The 19,796-nt window shown below is 41.1% G+C and overlaps 2 long non-coding RNA genes across 2 annotated transcripts in view; both read right to left on the minus strand.

Moving 5' to 3' along the window:
- The window catches only part of LOC114013569 (uncharacterized), an 83,298-nt gene extending 73,215 nt beyond the window's left edge, over positions 1-10,083 (minus strand). Inside the window, exons 1-2 of the long non-coding RNA XR_003556616.2 lie at positions 9,928-10,083; positions 8,960-9,065 (exon numbers count right to left, since the gene is read on the minus strand). This is a non-coding gene — a long non-coding RNA (uncharacterized LOC114013569). The remainder of the gene's footprint in view (positions 1-8,959; positions 9,066-9,927) is intronic.
- A 5,526-nt stretch (positions 10,084-15,609) lies between these two features.
- Positions 15,610-19,796, minus strand: part of LOC114013568 (uncharacterized) — a 73,310-nt gene continuing 69,123 nt past the window's right edge. The window contains exons 4-5 of the long non-coding RNA XR_003556614.2: positions 16,173-16,286; positions 15,610-15,706 (exon numbers count right to left, since the gene is read on the minus strand). This is a non-coding gene — a long non-coding RNA (uncharacterized LOC114013568). The remainder of the gene's footprint in view (positions 15,707-16,172; positions 16,287-19,796) is intronic.

Raw genomic sequence — 19,796 nt, forward strand, 5'->3', positions numbered from 1 at the left:
AACCTATCTCTGAAACGCCTTTGGCAAACTCTTAATATTCTGGGATTTGGCATCACAAAAGACAATTGCCTCTGTCTCACTCATGCTGTTGATGCCTCTCACCCATTTACTCGCACTATAAAATTACAGTTTCTGATTAAGTCCGTACCGTATGGAGAGGCAAATGGAAAGTGCATTGTTTATAGCTCTGAAAGCTTCTAGGTAATCTATCTCTGGCGCCGGAGCCTGCAAACCCCTCCATTTGCAGAATTTTCACTGATGACAGGAGTCCTCAGAGAAGCCGACCCAAAGCAGTCAGTTGTCATAAACATATTGGATAATTATCTTAATTATTTATAATAGCACCAGTAAGCAAGCCAGCACTGAACGCACAGGTCCTGCCCTGGACAGCTCACATTTTAATCAGACGTGAACGCAGTGTGCAAGACGCAAAGCAGCAGTGACATACAGGCTACCAGGTGAGTTTATTAATATTTTAGAAAAGGGTTCATCAGTAAAGGAGTATTAATATTTTCAGACCCTTTGACATGAGAATGTTAAACCTGACCAAGCATCACATGGCACAGAGATTTCCCACACACACACACATATTTAAAGGCAATATATTCCAACATGACAAAGCCCTACAGAAATCTTCCAATTATTTTCTTTCAACTCACATGGTTTCAGATTAACTGATTTGGCTCAGGCTGTGCTAACTGTGTCTTCAAAGTCAGCAAAGCTGAGCAAAATCTCCTTCAGCGTCTTGAGAGAGTTTGGGACCAAGTTACCAAATCTAGAAGGGTTAAGAGGCGGCTCACTTTCAGCTTTGGTGGCTCAAGACAGCATTCCTCACAAATGACACTAAGGTTGATACACAGGTATCAATTACACCATCCTCTCAGAAAAAAAACACCAGGTACCCTTGTTATTATCAAAAAAGTAGGAAAGCAGCTTATAACTACTAATGGATGATGTTTCACCATCACCTTCCAGGAAGGGAAGAACAAAACCCCAAGGGGAGAGCAAGAACCTGTCTGAAGTTGGATGGCAGCTTGGGGGTACGCCAGGAATGGGACCGACCTCTCTCGAGTCCCAGTCCTGCTCCCCTGTCGCCAGACACTGGTTTGCCATTCAATCAAGTTTCTTCAGGTATTACATGTAAACATAGTCTCTCAAAATCTGCCTAAAGATGTAGTCAGCAATGTGTACACATGAAAACACATACAGGTGTATATATACTACACATACACACATGCAGAGCCTAGTGTTTCTTCATAAAAACACTTCTACCTGGATAAGGACACCTGACCATATAGAAAGCAGTGACAGAGGTTGATTTTGCCTTTAACCTGTGGATTGTGCAAGGGCTGACTGCCAAAATGTGTTTTTTCAGCTGGTTGGTGTGCTGGTCATTCCTTAATCAACCATCTTTTATTATCCATTAGCGTACATTAAGCTAAAAAAAACGGATTTGGAGCAGGGATCCCATTCTTCTTGTCTTAGCTAATTTTCTGTTCTCAGAGAAAGTTTATATTTTTCTGTTTGAAAGGGATAGAATTACTGCAAAGGGATCTGTCTGCACTGACAGAACTAGCTTTCTTTTCCTCCTCAACAGCTGGGTTATTATTAGAACTGGCAGAATAATTCATAATGAATAATTTGACACCTCTTTTTCCATACATATATCACAAGTTGCCCACATTTATTTGTTACTCCAAATTATTAACCGCAGACTTTCTGCCAATAACTCCCAAAGGGGTATTACTGATACAATATATTCCTTGTCCCCCCCAATCAGGAAGTCCTTTCATTAAAGTCAGAGTGGGAAGCATTAATTACCTCTTATTTAAAGGTAATAACTCATCATCTGTAATCATTCCTCAGAGATAGATGCTAGTGTGATGACCCAAACTACTGCAGTTTGAATTTAGCGCTGGATGCAGATGAAAATTCACTGAGAACACAAGAACGAACAGCTCTATCCTTGCAGAAAAAAATTTCTGTTGGATTATGGTCTTTTCAGGACTGTTTGTGCCCATAAGAGATCACTTCTGCCTTCTCTAAAAGACTCAGGAGTCATCGGAGACTTTAAGCCACTGACTGTGACCATTGCACTGTGTAGGTTATATTTTGAAAGGTTAAGTGGGACTTAAGCAGGGAATAAACTTTGGTTTGGTGCCCAGAGAAAGGGTGAATATGATTCTTTGGTAGTATTTTATGCACATTCTCTTTCTGTGGCCAGTTTGTTTTCATTTATAACAGTACGAGTCCAATATAGCTCCAGGGACATATTTCTGCTAAGCCCCTAGCACACAATTAGAGAAAAAGAAAGCCCATGGACACATCCATTGAGCCCCCAACCTTGCACCTCCTCAGCAGAAGGACAAACAAACATTTCTGATTTCTCTAAAGGATAAAGCTTGCTCCAACACCATGTTGGTGGTGCATATGAAGAAGACCCAGCCAAGACAATCTCTATGGATATATTGCCCTTGACAGCTTAGGACAACCTCAGGTACCTACTGGCATTAATATACATCGAAACACTTGCAAAATTTCCAAGCAGGCTTGTAAACCAAAGACGAATACCAGCAAACATAAAGGAACTGCTAAGTGCAAACCCAAGTCACCCTGTAGCATATGGGTACAAATACAACAACCAAAGGCCCAGTCTAGAGACTTGGAGACTACAAGAGCTCACATAACCTACTAACTGTTACCTAGCCCCAACTATATGAAGGCTTTTAGTTATTTCAGGTTCAACAGGTGAGTTTAAACAACCTGTTTAACACAAAACATAAGGCTAAAAACCAGAAGCAAGCTAAACATATTGGCATTCTGGCACCTTATGCTGAATAATTCATACATAAGGTACTGCAGAAAAGAAACATATGGTTTTGGTCCACAGTGACTTTTTAAGCAGCAAATTTAAGAACTAACCTCAAATGTATATATTCACCAAAAACCTTCTTGTGCAGAGTGAAAAGAGATCATTACAACTACAGACTATCTCTGCCTTCACCATTTCCCACAGTGATTTAGATTTCCTTATTTGATTTTGCCCTGAAACAAAACAGCAACGCTTACAAAATCTCATCTAAAAGATTTAGGGTGCTATCCATGTTCCAGCACAGCTGGACTTAACTCATTTTGACAGACTAACAGTACATGCAAATTTGATGTATTAACAGATAAAAAAATCTCGGGACAAAGGCCTCCCTTCCAAAAGCGAGCACCAGTTGAGGTCCAAACTGTCTACAGAGGAGTTGTCGTACTACAGTCACCAGCGCATCAATTCTCTCCTTGGTTGTTCTGAATACGGTCTCCTGCTGAGCACCATATGCATGTCTGATAGCTGCCATTAAAAATCATCATCGCACACACCAGTCCCTCAAATACAGTCAGTGGAAAATAAACTCAGAATCCCAGCGTGGTAACTGCTGGCAAATAAAGACTTTTAGTGCTATACTCAGCCAAAGTACACAGCTACTTTACTCTTGGCTAATGCTGCATCCTTTCTGAAACACCTAAACCTATGTGCAAAGTGACAGCATTGCTGCAGTTACATCTTTAATCACAGCAGTGGTTAAAAGCCAAAAGTAAGCTAAACATATTGGCATTCTGTCACCTTATGCTGAATAATTCGTATGTAAAGCGTTGCAGAAAAGAAACATATGTTCTTGGTCCATAGTGTCTTTACTATAAAATATTTAAGAATTAGGCTTGGATGTGTGCAGTCAATAGTAGCCCACCGGTGTGGTGTCAGAAAGTCTATCTGTACCTGTATATACTGTATTGATACCGCACGTATGTATTTATAGCAAAGATTTAAATCCAAATCACAAACAAATTGTTCAGGTTATTCAAGCATTTTGAACACTTCTTTACAGTGGATGTGGGTAGTAACCCACACTTTCTTATGAGCACTACATGAACCAACATGCAACGCTGCTCTTCCTCTGCAAACACCGTAACGGGGATATCAAAACATGCAGCCCCTTTATAGCATCCAATCTAACTTATATCGCTTTACATTTACACATAAGGCCTTTAATCCCATCTCACTGCATCACTGAAATCAGAGTCAGGTCCAGCATATCTGGAAACACACCCAGACACATGCACACACAGAAGAAACCTTTTGGCATATCTATGAAGAATAGGCCTTCCAAAAAAACATCCAGTATACAGATGAGCCCTCAAATTAGTAGAGAAAGCATGACGACTTCAGCAGTGGTAGCTGATGAAGAGACACACACATATACACCTCTGCCACCAATCGTGCTGCTAGGGCATTCATCAAATTAAGTACCAAGAGGCACAACACCTCTGATATCTCTTCATTTGGGGCTCCAGTAAATGAAGCACTAGATTAGGCCTGACAGAGGCCTAATGCAGCTTGAGCTTTTCCTGGTGTAATTAATTGGAACTTCGCCAGCTTGACAAATTGGAATGATGAATCTATCTTGTATGAATAGAAAAAAAAATGCATAATCAGTCAAAGATTTAGTTAAGACAGCTTCTCTCTGACTCCCTGCCATAGCTAAATCCATTAAGGCGAGGAAACATCACTTTAAGAAAAGGCACTGCTCTCCGTATGTTCAATTTATAACTTTTTGTTCTTGAATTTAATGGAGCAGTCAACCTGGACAGATTTGACTTTGGAGGGGCGAGAAAGGAGGAGGTGGGAAAGGTTGTTTTATTTTTAGCATTCTAATCTTCCCTGCACCTGGGTATTCTGGGAAAGAAAATAGTCACTTTGGTTTGAATGTGCATTCCTGGGGCTGGATTTTAAACCATCGGGGTTGCACGAGGAAATCTAATAGATGCACCACAATTTTGCCACCGAGATGACTGATAAAACTTGCTTGTCAAGTTTTTCCCCCTACTAACTTGTTTAATTGCTGGTAACATTTAGGCTTTAGAGGATGTGATAGATTGACTGCTCTGCCAGCACTGCTTTTTCCTCTCTAATTACCACCTAGTTGTAAAGGCCCTTTCCTGACACATTTAATGGAAAGGCAGAGGGAAAACAGGTTTGCTTACTTTTGAAATATATTTTTATCATTCAGCAGTTATTTTCCATATATTTAATTTAAACCGTGTGCTTCCCTCCCCTCCCTCCATCTTGCTTGTTGAGCCATAAGACCTGAATTTCACAGAATCAATTAAGCAGCTAATATCCCCATTTGTACTGAATGTTTAAAGAAATTTTAGATTTCCTCTTCAAGGCTGCGGGTTGCAAAATAAGTTACACGTTAGGGAAGAAAAGCTTATTGGTTAAGTGAGAGTTGACACTGATGGTTTTTATTTCAAACAATCTAGAATTCCTCCTAGGCTCACACATGCGAAAGCACCAGCAAATGTTTAGCTGACATAATGCAAATGACTGGCCATAGATTTATTTGACAAACAGTTGAGCAGACAGCCCTATATTGCACTCAGTTGTACCCCACACAACCCCACCGGAGCCAGGAGAATTTTGCTGGCAGAAATGAGAGCAGAATTAAACCCAAACACTGCGGTTCCCGCATTGAGCCATTCACTTTTGGCCACTGGCCAACCTGACAGCCACATTTAAATAAGCCACCTGCTGAGTAGGGAGTTTAAAGAGCTAAGTGCTCACGAGAGCTTTAGCCGTAAAGTATATTGAACTTATGCAATAAGGCGTGAAGTGAAAGGATTTCAGTGACAAGGAGTACTAGAGGCCATACTATGGTTCTGACCTCTTGTTCTAGGTCAGATGCAGAACAGTTTTGGCGATACTCCCCTTCCTTGCCCATGCTACCTAAAATATATCAGACAGAAACTCTGTTCAGAGAACCCCATTAGATACGTGTCCCAAGAAGTGAACTATACACAGCAAACGCTCAAATTTATTTTTGTTACCTCTAGTAATGCTATAAAGCAGGAATCCTTCTGCAGAACACAGTATTTCCCTCTGTTTAAATGTTGTTGTGATTTCATTTTTCAGAAGAACTGGATTAGCTGTGTCAGGGGCAGAAGTCCTTTCCCAGGAAAGCCGTGAGATCCCTCTCTTCCCATGCACTACCTTACCACTAGGGCCTTGTCTCATCATCTCACAACCTCTTTTGATTTGGCTCTCACCCTCCTTGTCAATTTTAACAAAGATGTCTTTAAGCACCTAGATGTTGGAACGGGACCGCGCTCTTTCTGCTGCTGATTATGTGTGATAAAAGTAACAACTTTCTGCTATCACCAACCCAGCGACAAAACTCTCCCCAAAGAGGGAGGCTGAGCAAAGTGACAGGAAGGCAAGCAACTCTCATCTTCCAGCCTGTAACAACAGCAGATTGCAAAAGTGTTATTTGGCTCTTTCTTAGCCCCAATTTGCTCAAACCAAATCTCACTAAGTTCTAGCTGCAAACACTTCTGGGAGAGAGTCTTACTCTGCATCAGCCAGGACAGTCCCTCCAGCAGTCAGACTCTTAAACTTGTCTGCTTTTCCTTTGAAATTCAGAGGGGTACACCTGATGCATTTACATCCCCATAAGTAATTCAAATACATATCCACACCCTTTCTTCATTTGCGCTATTACTGCTTAACTTTTCCCCTTCTCAGCCTTTGTTCAGAAAGCCCTGATACGGCCTTCTACCAGTGGAAACTACCAGCTTATTTTTTATGTCTTTACCATCAAACTGTCACACAAATGCCTTCTGACTTGGTGGCGACATGGAGGTTGTCAAGTCAAGTTCAGCAGCTGACTCACAGGCCATTACCCACACAACTGCCATTTCACTTTTAACGTCCCCAGTCTGTGTTTAAGACTGAGTATCCCCTTAGCCACGCTGCTAGGAAACACTTCCAAGAACTTAATTCAAAGAAAAAGATGTTATTTTCAGTGTGGAAAAGCTTCTATTTAGATATAGTACATGACAAGCAAATAATTTTAATGTCAAAGGACTTGAACCTTAACATATTACAGTGTAATATGTCATGGCATTGCTTCTACACAACGGGAATTTAAGGGTTAATGGCTTGCCAATTAAAATATGGAGCCAAAAGATCTAAGAAATATTATAGAAACATGCTCGTCACAGAAGGTCCCGCCCTCCAAAGTGGTTCTGCAAGCACCGTCCAGGCGCGACCTGAACAACAGATCACTGTTTCTAATCGCCCCTCAGATCTTGCCCTGACGGTGGGAATGATGTGCCCCACGTTCACCATATCATGCTGTTTGCCCTTTGCTTAACAGGCAGAACAACTGAGACCAGCAGCCGGCTGCTTTACCCTAACACAGCCGTGGTTATGTTACCTCGCACAGGACCACAGGAGGCTCCGGAGACTATAGCAGTAACCTGTGAGCTAGTTGTGCGTACGCGCACGTGCCCTGCACAGCACCTCCCTGCCAATCTGCGCGCACACCCAGCACCTGCCTTTGCCCTTAGGTGCTTCTTGTCGCCATCAGAGAAATACACTAAAACATACAACCTGCAAAACAGAGGTCTGAGCCTAAAATGTCTCTGTGTTTGGGTGTTTGGCTCCAGAGAGTATTTCAGCCTGATAGAACCGTAAAAATTCCAACTCAAGTTTTGAGTTCAGTTCTTCCCTATCTCAACACTGAATACCCAATCCTTCGTGCACATGCACATACTTGGCCCCTGTACAGAAGGTTTCTGTTTTACTGTAGAGATTCCAATTCAAGCTTTGAGTTCAATTCTTCTCTACCTCCACATTGAACACCCGATCCCTTGTGCACATGTGCACACCTGCCCCTCGTACAGAAGGTTTCCTTTTTGTTTATTTTTTTAACTATCCTTTCTACGCAAGGATGATCAATCGCCTGTCTCTTCCAAGTCATGTCCCTATTACAGAAGATCCTGTTCCAATAAATGATTAGTACGTGCAGAATGCATTAAAATGAATTATAATAGCAATCTGATCCCCAGTGCCTCAGTAGAACCTTTCCATCACAGGTGACAGCTGGTTCCCTTGGGCTTAGCTCTGGAGAAGGAGCATCAGACCTCAAAACTCAATCCAATAACTTTGTATGAACCTAACCAAGTTCACAGAGTGTGCAGTTCTTCCTTTGTCCCTGAACTAGGAAAGATATACCTCAAAGGGTATTCAACAAGCTGGTATACACCCCATCATCTCAAATAAATGTAAATGCATTTTTCCATATATTATGTGATTACAGCCTCTATCTGCCTATGGTGCTATGTTTTATTACAGGCCACCAAAAATAATTAGTTGGTGACCCAGAAAACTGATATATAAAATCCTTTTAATCACCAATACGGCTTTCAATTATATAGTGTAAACTTATTAACCTTTTTACTGCTGAGATTTGATTTATGGAATTCCAGCTGCATTAACATTACAGGAGGAGATAGAAAGTGTCTTGTATGACACATTGGGATTAACAACTGATCACTGGCTCTGCCATCGCAGAGTCTCACAGAGCAAAGGCAGCATCCTGCTAGTCCCCAGGGGCTCATTTCAATCAGAGCTGCGTGGAAAGTTTGGTCTGTGGAGTAGGACTGCGTAATTCCTGTCACTTTATATACAAACCACAACACACAGGCCAGCTATGGCTTTCAGAAGGAGCAGAGGTTGTGTGGGCACTTGCTGCAGTAATAAACAACAAGGGCAAAGAGGGCTGCGTTTGTACCTCTCCTTACTTGCACGGTCAGAAATACTTATATATTGAATGGAGACACTTTGGGGAATTCTGCTGCATGGGAACCCTTAACAGCAGCTTTATTCAAACAAAAGTTTGAAACATGAAGAGAAGGGCTATTTGTGAGGGTGCATTTATAGAAAACAATTTTCAAGTATGTTCTTCTTTCATTTCAAAATTCATTCAAAACATTTTAACTGGACAAGTATTTCCCCTTTTTTGTTATAGTGGATTTCGCTCCTCCCCACCTGGAAATCAGAAAGTTCCCAGAAACTTATAGATTGGCGTAAGAGGCTTTGTTCACTTTTTCCTGATACAGAAACAACACTTACTGCTTTGTACAAGGTCTTAGGGCTTCCTGGTCATCTTCCCATGGGGCTGCGTTTCTATAGATAATGCAGAGATCAGCAGGAAAGACAAACAGGCCACAGTGAAGCCCTGCTAATTAAAAAGCCAAATTACTAACCTGAACTAGATGATACATCAAGTTCCAATAATAGATACAGGCATCTGAAAGGTAAATATTACCATAACAGGCTTGAATGAATCAGCCCAAGGATGGGAAGACCGGTATTTCTAGTGCACATACATCATTTTATTCAAACCTCAAGAATATACACAGAAATTATGAATCTTGCCATAACTTCAATTTTCAGTTCCCCTCCTGTTTCTTGGTGGCTCATTATTTGTTGTTTAATGACAATAAAATAGAATAGTAATGTTCCATAAGATAATTTCTGCTGCAAACACCTAATTACCTCTTTTACAGTCTCAGGAGGAATAAAATAATTAATAGATCTTGGTCAAATTTTGCAAGTAAATATCAGGTTTCAAATTTCAAATCTTAGCCTTTTCCAATCTTAAAAACCTATTTTTCAGTATTTTTTAATATGTAAGCATCCCCAAATGACATAAAATAGCAAGGCGAAATAACTAACGCTCCCCACAAACTGAACCAAACCCTCATCATTCACTTAGGTTTTTGTTCTTCAAACTTGAAAAGCTTTGAAAGTCGCCCTGAAGAGAGGCTGTGCGGGTAGATGCTTTGATAACCTGTGCAAAAGCCATAATCTTTATAGAAGGGAAATGCCAATATTTGCCATCATCTTTCTCAGGATTAACTGTTATTGAATGAGACCGAGTTTCCCACAGAAGCACTGCCTTGCCTGCAAAACGGGCAGCCCAGCTCCCTTTGGGCAGTCCTCAGGTCACTGGTTCTTTGCAGATATAGATTTGCAACGGTTCACTGCAACCCATACACTGGGCAAAGACCCCCAAATCCTGACTGCCTGGGTCATACCTGGCCATCCAGCAGATTTATCCCAAGGCCAGCTTTGATATCTCCTTCACAAGCTGAGATTTCTAGTGCAGCACAAAGCGTGCATTACCGCCGTCCTGATTCATGCCAGCTCCTCCCAGTGCTAAGGCCCATCACACAGACAGCAAGATTTTAAAATGTATTCTGTGAAACAAGGAGAATAAAAATCAATGGCACTACATAATCCAGTCAGTGCCTTTCTTTGCTCACAAATCTTCATTTGTTCAGCTGGGAAAATTATGGACCGTCCAGAAATAATACAGTAAAGGCGCTCAATGACAATTATAATGTAAAGACTAATAGAGATGGTGGTATCAATCTGGTATATTCTGTTCTGTGAAGCCCATTTATAATTTTTAATAAAAATAGTAACACTTTACGATAAGTGGACATCATTTAATGCTCAATTACTATGAAACCTTTAGAAATATATATTAAACGCAGAAGTTCTGTATTTATACCAGGAGGGTTCCTTGAGATTGATGTTATCGTGGTGAATACTAGGCGAATGTCAAGTCCAACACCAGTGCATTCAATATTCTTGCCCTCTGGGTCAGGTATCCTGTCCTCCCCCACCCTGACATTTGAGACGAGTCCTTATCTATGCGGAGAAGAACCACATGAATTATATACGTGCTGCATTTTTTAAAAAAGGAATTTGCAACACAGGCTGGCAAGGCCTTTAGCAATGACTGAGACACTTCTGAATAACAATTCAAAAAGGTATGGCTTCTAAACAGGCAGTTTTCTCTTGAAGGCCAAGAGGTTTCTAAATCCCTACATTTATAAAACAAGCATTATGTCAGATAAAGCACAAAACCATTACAGCAGAACTAACTTCAACTTACTGAAGACTTCTCTTAGCAAGAAAAATACCATAATCCTTTGTCCTCTATCTTCAGAAGCTCTTACACTGTAACATTCTTAGCCCTAACTTACCATCACCACGTAGATCCAAGCCCTCAAACTTACTCAGCACAGGTGGGATTAGTTACCCTGGAAAGCAAAGTAGAATCTCCCTGATGACCTACAGCTGCCTGCATCTATGCTCTCAGCCACAGATGTTAGTGCTGTGACTCACCACCACTCTTTCCTGGCAGGTTACAGAAGAACTTGTTTGTCTGAGAGGTATTTGTGAGAAAAAAGAAGGGGATGTGATCAGTGAAGCAGCAAATTGAACCCTAGCAGGGTACGGCTGAACCTTGCTGAAGAAGCCTTAAACCAGAGGTTTCCACATTTTGTTTAGCTACAACCTCTATTAGCCACTGTTAGCAGTAGAGGTAAAAAAAATGGCTGGACTTGGTTTGGGAAATGCAGTTTGGGAAGCTGAATTCAAGGCTATCCTTTTTCCCCGGATGTATCTGCAGCCAGCACCCTTATCTGAATGCAATAATCCCTAACATGACTTTGTACACAAAATCTGTTGCCTGAGGGTGGTAGTTAACTGGCTTCTGTGGGGTGAGGGTGCTGCCATTTGGGGTGCTGCCCTGCTCGCTTTGCAGCGAACACTAACAAGATTAGACAAGGTTTGAAAGATGGCAGGTACCAGACACAGGTCACCCAGGTCCTCAGTTTGCAACACCGCTAGGATCCAAAGACAAATTTACACGACTACATCTTTTCCCAGGCAATAAATACTATCGATAGCTACTTAGCAGCTTAGGAAAAGAAACACCAGCTGGAGGAAGGGGGACATCCTAAGTGCTCTGCTAGAACTAACATCGTTCCATTTAATCTTAAATCATATTTTGCATCCTCTGCTGGAACGCTATTTATCCCAGACCTCTGGGCAGCTTAGGCACCTGGCATAATAGCCCATTAATTACTTCAGCATGGGAAATAAATTTTAATATCTTCCTCTTTAATGCTCACTACTAAACACTTCACGCATTCCCAAACAGACATCAATGGTTCATTCTTCCTCCTTTTAGATATAATAGGCTTTATTTTACAGTTTGACTTTAATCAACACCCACAAGCCTGGGTGGCATGTGATAATGTTATACCGTCACCCAGGGTCACATGTTCATTTAGGGGCTCAGGACAAGGTACTTGTATTTTGCTGCACTCGTGTCCTTATCCTGCTAAAGGTGATTACAACATCAAGTTTTGTCCAGTGTTTCAGTATCTAAAGATGAAAGGTGGTATGAGGTATAATGGTAGCAGGTCAGCACTTTCAATAAGCATCCATCTGTAAACAAGTTCCTTAAAATATTGCAGCAGTGTGAAAGGAAGCTGCATCCTAATTGGGCAGAGTGAAAAGCCATAGGGCTTATAAATATAATGTATAGGTGATCCGTCTTGCCAAAAAAGAGGAGGTTCGTTATATGAAGGACACATTATCCTTTCCTCTTCCTATGATTCAGCATGGTAAGTAGTCATTCCTAATTGGCTTACAGCTTAGTATGAAATATTAGAATGCCACACAATGTGATGACACAGCTGGATTCCTAAGGGAAGCCAAAGAGTGATCTGAGAACAGAAGAGGGACAAGAGCAGATGCGGGTCTGAAAAAAAAAATAGTTGTAGCTTACAGAGTAGCATGTCATTCTTTATCCTCCTCCTCCTGTGTACAGCATGCTGTGTACAGCACACCACTCCCCTGGTAGAAAGGCAAGAGACCTGTCATTTCAGAGTTCCTAAATAAAATGTGGGGGGAAAATGTGATTGCTGGGAGTATTAAAACAGGAAGAGGCAAGCAAGCTGAATAAATCTGGGCAATAGCTGCCTTGTCATGAAAAATACACTGCGCAAATTTCACCTCTCTTTGTGTGTCAAATGATGATTTCCCCAAATTTGTCCTCGACTGGATAGTATTTGCCAAATTATCTAGTCAAACAATCTGTGGGTCACTCACAAAAGCTCAGCATTCAGGAGACAAGCCATTTGAGTGGGCACCCAGGTCGTATGCTGGGAGCTTGTTTCCTGGTCCTGGCCTTGATTCAGGAAGGTAATTAAACAGCTGCCCACCTGAAGTCAATAGGGCTATTCACACACACTTAAGTGCTGCTGACGCCAGGCTGAGGGGAATAGACTTCTCAGGGGGAGATTTTCACTGCAAATACTAGCGCTAATTCAAAATTCACTTTCTACAAAGTCCTTCTCCTGCAGTCAGCTGAAATTAGCTATATCCACTGTTGTGCTTGCCAGGAAACTTGATAGAATATTGCCCAAAGTGAACATAAAGGAGAGATAAACACAGCAGAAATTAATAACAGGAGTTCAGACCAGTAGGTTGCAGAAGATGTGTTATAAATTTCATCCAGCTGTAATGCAAATTCTGCCAAATGATTGGGAACATCTCCCTTTTTATATCACTGTTTTGCTACATATTAATAGCAACCAGTTACTGATGCGGTATTAAAATATTAATGATATGGTCATAAACCTGAATCAGTGCCTAACTTGGCAGAACAACATAGGGCAACTTTTCAATCATGTGTGAACAAAACCAGTTTTCACAAACCATTTTGTTACTGCGAGACCATGTGAGCAGAAGTAATTGCATGGCTATTTTAGGCACCAAAATTGTTAGTCTTCCTTGGAAAATCAACAGCCCTGTCAAGGTGTACGGTATGGGCACCCAGATATTTATGCAAGGCTGAGAGAATCTCAAACCAGGCAGAAACAAAGTTCATGCAATTAATTAGTAAGATTTCATCTGCAACTGGTATGACTGACTTTTATATGTACATTAGAGACGATAGCCTTAAACCCCTGGGGATGGATTGTTTCAGCAGGATTTAGCTCTTTGTTCTGGACTGAGCTGGAAGATGCTCTCCAAGTAAGGCAAGAAATCCAAAGCAAAACCCAGAGCTTTTGCACTGCCTGATGTAAGAGCAAGTGAATTTATCAACTCTGCACTGTAGCATCTGTGACCACAAGAAAAATTTGGGAATGTTTAAAGGATTTAAGAGTCAGAGACTTCTCTTGCATGTTTTATATTTTCCAGTCTGCTACCCAAGCCACCCTACCCAGGACAACCAGGGGCAGGTGCCAGCTAAATGAGGCAGCCTTTGGGATGCTTGACTGGATCTGTAAAAGAGAAGCAGGTCTCGAAGTCTCCTTGCTTCTCACTTCAGCTCCCCTCCAATAGAACTGGGCTGGTCCATTTGTCCATTTCATTATTCACATTTGTCCCCTTCTATAAGGGGGCATAGATCTGAGCTCCTTTCAAACAGCTTTAATTGAAGCTACAAATTAAGGTGAGAAAGGACAGACACGGAAGGATTCTGTGTACCCTGCACAATTCCCAACAGCAGCTAGCACCCCAGGAAGAGCTGGAATACTAAAAGAATATTTTATTTCTACATTTCCACAGGACATAACTAATGCCCTACACTCATGGCTAGCATCACTCTCCCCCTGCTTCTCATCAGGATCCAAAAGAGGCACTGGAGGAAACGTACATATAGCTGACATTTTATGTAGGTGTATCAATACCAGACCAAGTTCCTTGCTTTAAAGATCTTTCACTGCTTCTTCTCTGAGACATCGGTGCACAAATAAGGTGACTTTGGTCATAACTAACTGAGTTTTCAGTTTAGAAGTTCAGCAACTGGCATGAAATTAATTATGTCTGTCGTGGTTTAACCCTGGCTGGCAACCAAGTACCAAGCAGCCGCTTGCTCACTCCCCCTCACCCAGAGGGATGGGGAGGAGAATCGGAAAGGAATGCAAAACTCAAGGGTTGAGATAAGAACAATTTAATAGGTAAAGCAAAAGCCGCGCAAGCAAGCAAAGCAAAGCAAGGAATTCATTCACCACTTCCCATGGGCAGGCAGGTGTTCGGCCATCCCCAGGAAAGCCGGCTCCATCACGTGTAACGGGTACTCGGGAAGACAAATGCCATAATGCTGGGTGTCTCCCCCTTCCTTCTTATTCCCCCAGTTTATATACTCAGCATGACATCATATAGTATGGAATACCTCTTCGGCTAGTTTGGATCACCTGTCCTGGCTGTGTCCTCGCCCAATTTCCCGTGCCCCTCCAGCTCAAGAAACCAAAAAGTCCTTGATTTAGTATAAACATCACCCAGCAACAACTAAAATCATCAGTGTCCTATCAACACTGTTCTCACATCAGAGCCAAAACACAGCACTGCACCAGCTACTAAGAAGAAAACTAACTCTATCCCAGCTGAAACCAGGACAATGTCACAAAAGAGAAGGGTGCTTTTCTTCTGGTTTTCTATTGCAGTCGCATAAATGAGGACCCAAAATACCACTGAGATATTACTTAACACTGTTAGCACCTGGGAGGCAGGTCTGATCTCTGCAACAATATCTTTATTATTTGCTGACCAGAGTCACTGCAGTCACTTACAGCAATGATAATCTTTCTTCATTATATCTGCAAGCAGATGCCATCGAGGTGTGACTGACAATCATCCCTTTCAGAGTAAGTGATCACAGAGTTTTCCATTGCTTTCACATCCATTGGCTCCTTGTTTATTAATGACACAGTTGAAATTTTAGTGTTGCCTCTGCTCAGGCGGAAGATAACAAAGATTTACTTGATTGACACCTGTCATTAGGAAAGTTTCTCTTACAACTCAAGTGGCAAAATGATGCAGTCTTACTGCAAATCAAGTTGCCAAAATTAAAAAAAAAATAAAAATTAGTTTACAAGTTAGCCAAGCAGAAGAAAACTTGCCTGTGTTTTGAAAGTTCTTCTGGCAAGACACTGGAAATGCATCGAGCAGCATAAGAACCCCTGGCAGTCATTCATTTCTGGTCTCAGACAACCAGCTTTTCAGTTCCTAAAAGAATTAATGCAAAAATAGTGTTTCAGGGCTCCTTGACATACCAGAGCAATCAGCATTAGTGGAAACACCAGGAAGGCAGTTATACCTCCAAATATACCTAGTCTTCGGACAAAGTCTATGGTCAGCTCAGCTCCAGTTCATCTCTTAGATCTTTCTCTCTCTTTTTTCTCTGATGAAAACCAATGGAGGACAGTAAGGAGGAAGACAAGATCCTCTCAGACTCTCCTATATGTGGCACAAGGTGCACGTGACTACAGATGGGTCTGCAGAGGCTACGGAGCCTGCAGAGCTGCCACCACAAATCTGCATCTTAAAATTGTACAGAGCAGCTCCCACATCATCTCCCATATCTAAAATCTACTCTATATAAAAAAACAAAACAAAGCAAAACAAAAAAAATTGTCTCTTGGAAGAAGACAAGTCAAACATAACTCATTCCTTTATTCTTTTTCTCTCTTACCATGCTTTACAGATGATTGTTTCATCTTGTTCTTCTGTTTCCAAGAAAGACCCTTCTAGATCCTCAGGCAATATTCAGAGCAGGCAGATTTTCCTTTGAGTGTTCAAGGCTGATCTGATCAATTAAAAAAAAAAAAAAGGTTACAGTATATTTTAAACCAAATACCCCATAGTATAAAATCTCAGAGGTCATTCTATAAGAAAAATATTTTTTGTTACCAAATAAATGCAAAGAAATGATAACAAGGATTCAGCACAACCCCCTTTCTCATGTGTCCTGTGGGATTTTCTGCATTGTTCTCTCTGTCCAAAGGGTTTAAAATGCAAAAGTAAGGTTGCTGAAGTCCTGGGCATGTGAGTTCTGCTCTATGGCTGAAAACAAAGTGCCGCAGATCACACAAAATTCTTTCCAGCTGTTCGGCCTCCCCACATTTTTGTCCTTTTTCACTCATGAAAGCTACGAATTCTCTCCAGCCACAGAATTTCTCCCAGCATGTGATGCACCACAGGGCCCCACAATCTTATCTGAGGCTGTTTGGGACCAGCTGCAATGTAAACAGTCTTCACCACCAGGACTCCCCTACAGCGTTTAGAGTCTCTCTTGGAACAGCAAGTTTCCAGTGAAGTACAACCGCTTCCTCAAGATGAGTGTTCCCTAAGGCTTCAGGAATCAGAGCTGACATAACGTGAAATTTGCTTCCCCCTTTACCAACCCTAGCTAAATAAACTCATCGTCTGTATAGTAGGACACACTTCATTTTCCTGTCCTTCATTTACTTCTCCCTCTTGTTGATTCCAAAAGGAGACCACATAGACCAACCATCACAGCCAATTTGATTTCCAATTTTCTGGGTAGCTTTGCAATCACAGTCCATTTGTCACCTGAATGCAGTATCAAATTTGCAGCCTGGGTGTGAATGACTTCTGGAATTATCTCCCTTGGACAAGACACCAAAGCAATTCAAAAGCAAGTAAACAGAATGCAGAAATACCCCTGAACAGGATTATGTCAGGTTTCTAAATCCTAATCCTGTTACTTCAGCAGCTATCCATTTCTCTCTTCCTTCTTCCCTTCTGGCTAACATTTTCCTACCCAGAACTCAGTTCAGCATCACCACAACAATTAAATATACTCTGTAAACTTACTAGGACTGCACGAACATTTAGAGCCCGGCAAGCTGTATTGTAACACCAAAATATGTTTTTGACAGCCACTGACCCCAAAAGCTGATGTGATCAAATACATCTCCCCATGAAAGAAAGAATAAGACTGTAATCAGGTTTACCATTTTAAGGAAAATAAATCCTAATCCTTTGCCATTCCATAGTATTCCTCTAATTGCTGTTTCCTTACACATTCAAACATCTACAGTTTGGTTCCATTGTTTGAACGTCACTTGGAATCAAATCAGTGTTGCAGATACAACGTCTTTGAACCTTTTAGTCCAGCTGTGAACTTTGAGCTTAATCCTTTAGGGCGCCCTTGTCTAGCAAGCTTTAATGTATATTAAATTTTCTAAAAGGAGAGCTAAGTGGTCAAAGCAAGATAGTGCAAGAGTCTGTGTTTCATAAATTAATAAGCATCACCAACTGCATTGCTTGACCCTTTAAACTCTGTGAAATTAATATAAGTAGACAACCAAAGTGCACTTGGCCCCTGAAGAGCCTTGGAAGTTCACTTAAGCAATCCAAGTTTCCTTAAAGTTTTATAAGCCAGCTTTTAAAGCGAGTCCTTTGTACTTATTACTGGTGACAGTGAGCATTACAACAGCCAATGAACCTTTGCTGACTTCCGACCCCAATATGGTAGAGCACAGTTATCAAGGGAAATATCAGAATCAAAGCTTGTATATTACATTGAGGTCCTGACTCTTGAAAGAGCCCCCCATAGACTCTTCAGAGTACGTCAGTGAAATAAACAGCTAATATTCTCAGACATCTACTTATGATGTACAGATATTATTGTTTATTTAAGCACTTTTGGCATAGTACCCCACCCATAAAAACTGAAGCCTCTTACAAAGAAAGCTGTGGTACTCATAGTTCCCTTGCAAGAAGACAAAATTTTAAGATCTTTTATTTAGCCTGGGAAAACCCTCTGTTTGGCGGTGGTGAGTCAAGCAACACTAAGTCTTCATCTTAACCGATTAATGGATTTAAATTATTAAATGGCATTAGGTAGGCATGGCGAGGAATACACTGCCTTCTCAGCTCTCCGTGCAGGGTGAGACTGCCTTGAACAATGAAGAAAATGTGTATCCACACCTACTGTGTTTTGGCATTAATCTTGCAGTGACTTGTAATACTTGAGTTAGCATCCTGTAGAAATAAGATATCTCACCATTGCCAGCTGATTATATTTTTCATAATGTAAAAGGTTCTTGCTGAATTATTCAGGTGTTTTTCCCACTGCTTAAAGAAAAAAAAAAAAAGAAAAAAAAAGAAAAAGACAGACACAGAAAAGCTAGCTAAGGCAGCCAGGTATCTAGGAATAAACAAGCTGACAGGCAGTGTGTCCAGTATTAGTAATTATTATTGGATTGTAAAGCCCAGTTAATGATGACGTTTAGGCTAAACTTTTCAAAATGGCAAGCAGAATTTCAAAAAACATCAAGGTGATGAGAAAACACAAGATTATCTGCTGAAGGGCAGCAAACTCCTATTGCATGTATCCCCCTCCAGCAGTGAAGTCAGGGAGGGCATGTGTTATCTGTTCTCCCCACCTGTTTAGAACATTTGGGTGAAGCTTTTGGGGATATTCAATGGCACTGCTTTCCATTTGTCTGCCTAGACCTGGATGCTGACAGAGACAATAATATCACAGCACGGAGAAAATAAATACATAAACATACATACTCATTTTATACATATTCCATACACATTTGTACACAAGAAATAAAACCCAAATAGACAGCAGAACTCAACTATTGGGAAATAATTTATGAAATTTCTTGCCAGAAAGATAACAAGAAGCAGCTGGAAAAACAAGGTACTTTTGAGGAATGTGGCTTACAGCTTCCACCCAAAGTGAATGTTAGCAGGGACAGTGTGGTGACAGGGTTGCAATCCCTGCCAGGCAGACATCTAGTCTAAGAACAGATAAGTTTGTTTAGCAATTCCCCGATTATTAAATATAAATTGGACCACAAGTGAATCTTGAAATACTTTGGATCTATTCTGTCACATGTTGCTCCACTTCAGTTTTTTTGTGAGTGTAACCAAGCAATGATTATTGAAGATGGAATCACATGAATTGATCATCATCGATAACACAGCTAATTTAATATATCTGTATATAACTATGGCCACCTACAGTGGAAGTAGAGGTTTAATTGCATGGACTGATACTGAAAGAAATGAAAGTGTATTCAAATGAATCCCATGCATGGACTGGCCGTATAATCCAAGGGACCACCCTAGAGCATAAGCAAGTAAATAACAAAACTGATGACATAAGAGAAAACTATTCCTACATTCAGGACTCCTTCATTTGAAAACCAGTTACTTATGGGCCTGCTGGTTGCTGCCTTTCCTCAGAGCTATTAGTCTTCCGGCTTGCAAGCAGATCACCAGCTGGTGTTAGGAGGAAATGTCCACAAGGAATAGAACAGGGCATTTCTTAAGG

This window comes from Falco peregrinus, chromosome 1 (genome assembly GCF_023634155.1).
Source record: "Falco peregrinus isolate bFalPer1 chromosome 1, bFalPer1.pri, whole genome shotgun sequence".
NCBI lineage: Eukaryota > Metazoa > Chordata > Aves > Falconiformes > Falconidae > Falco > Falco peregrinus.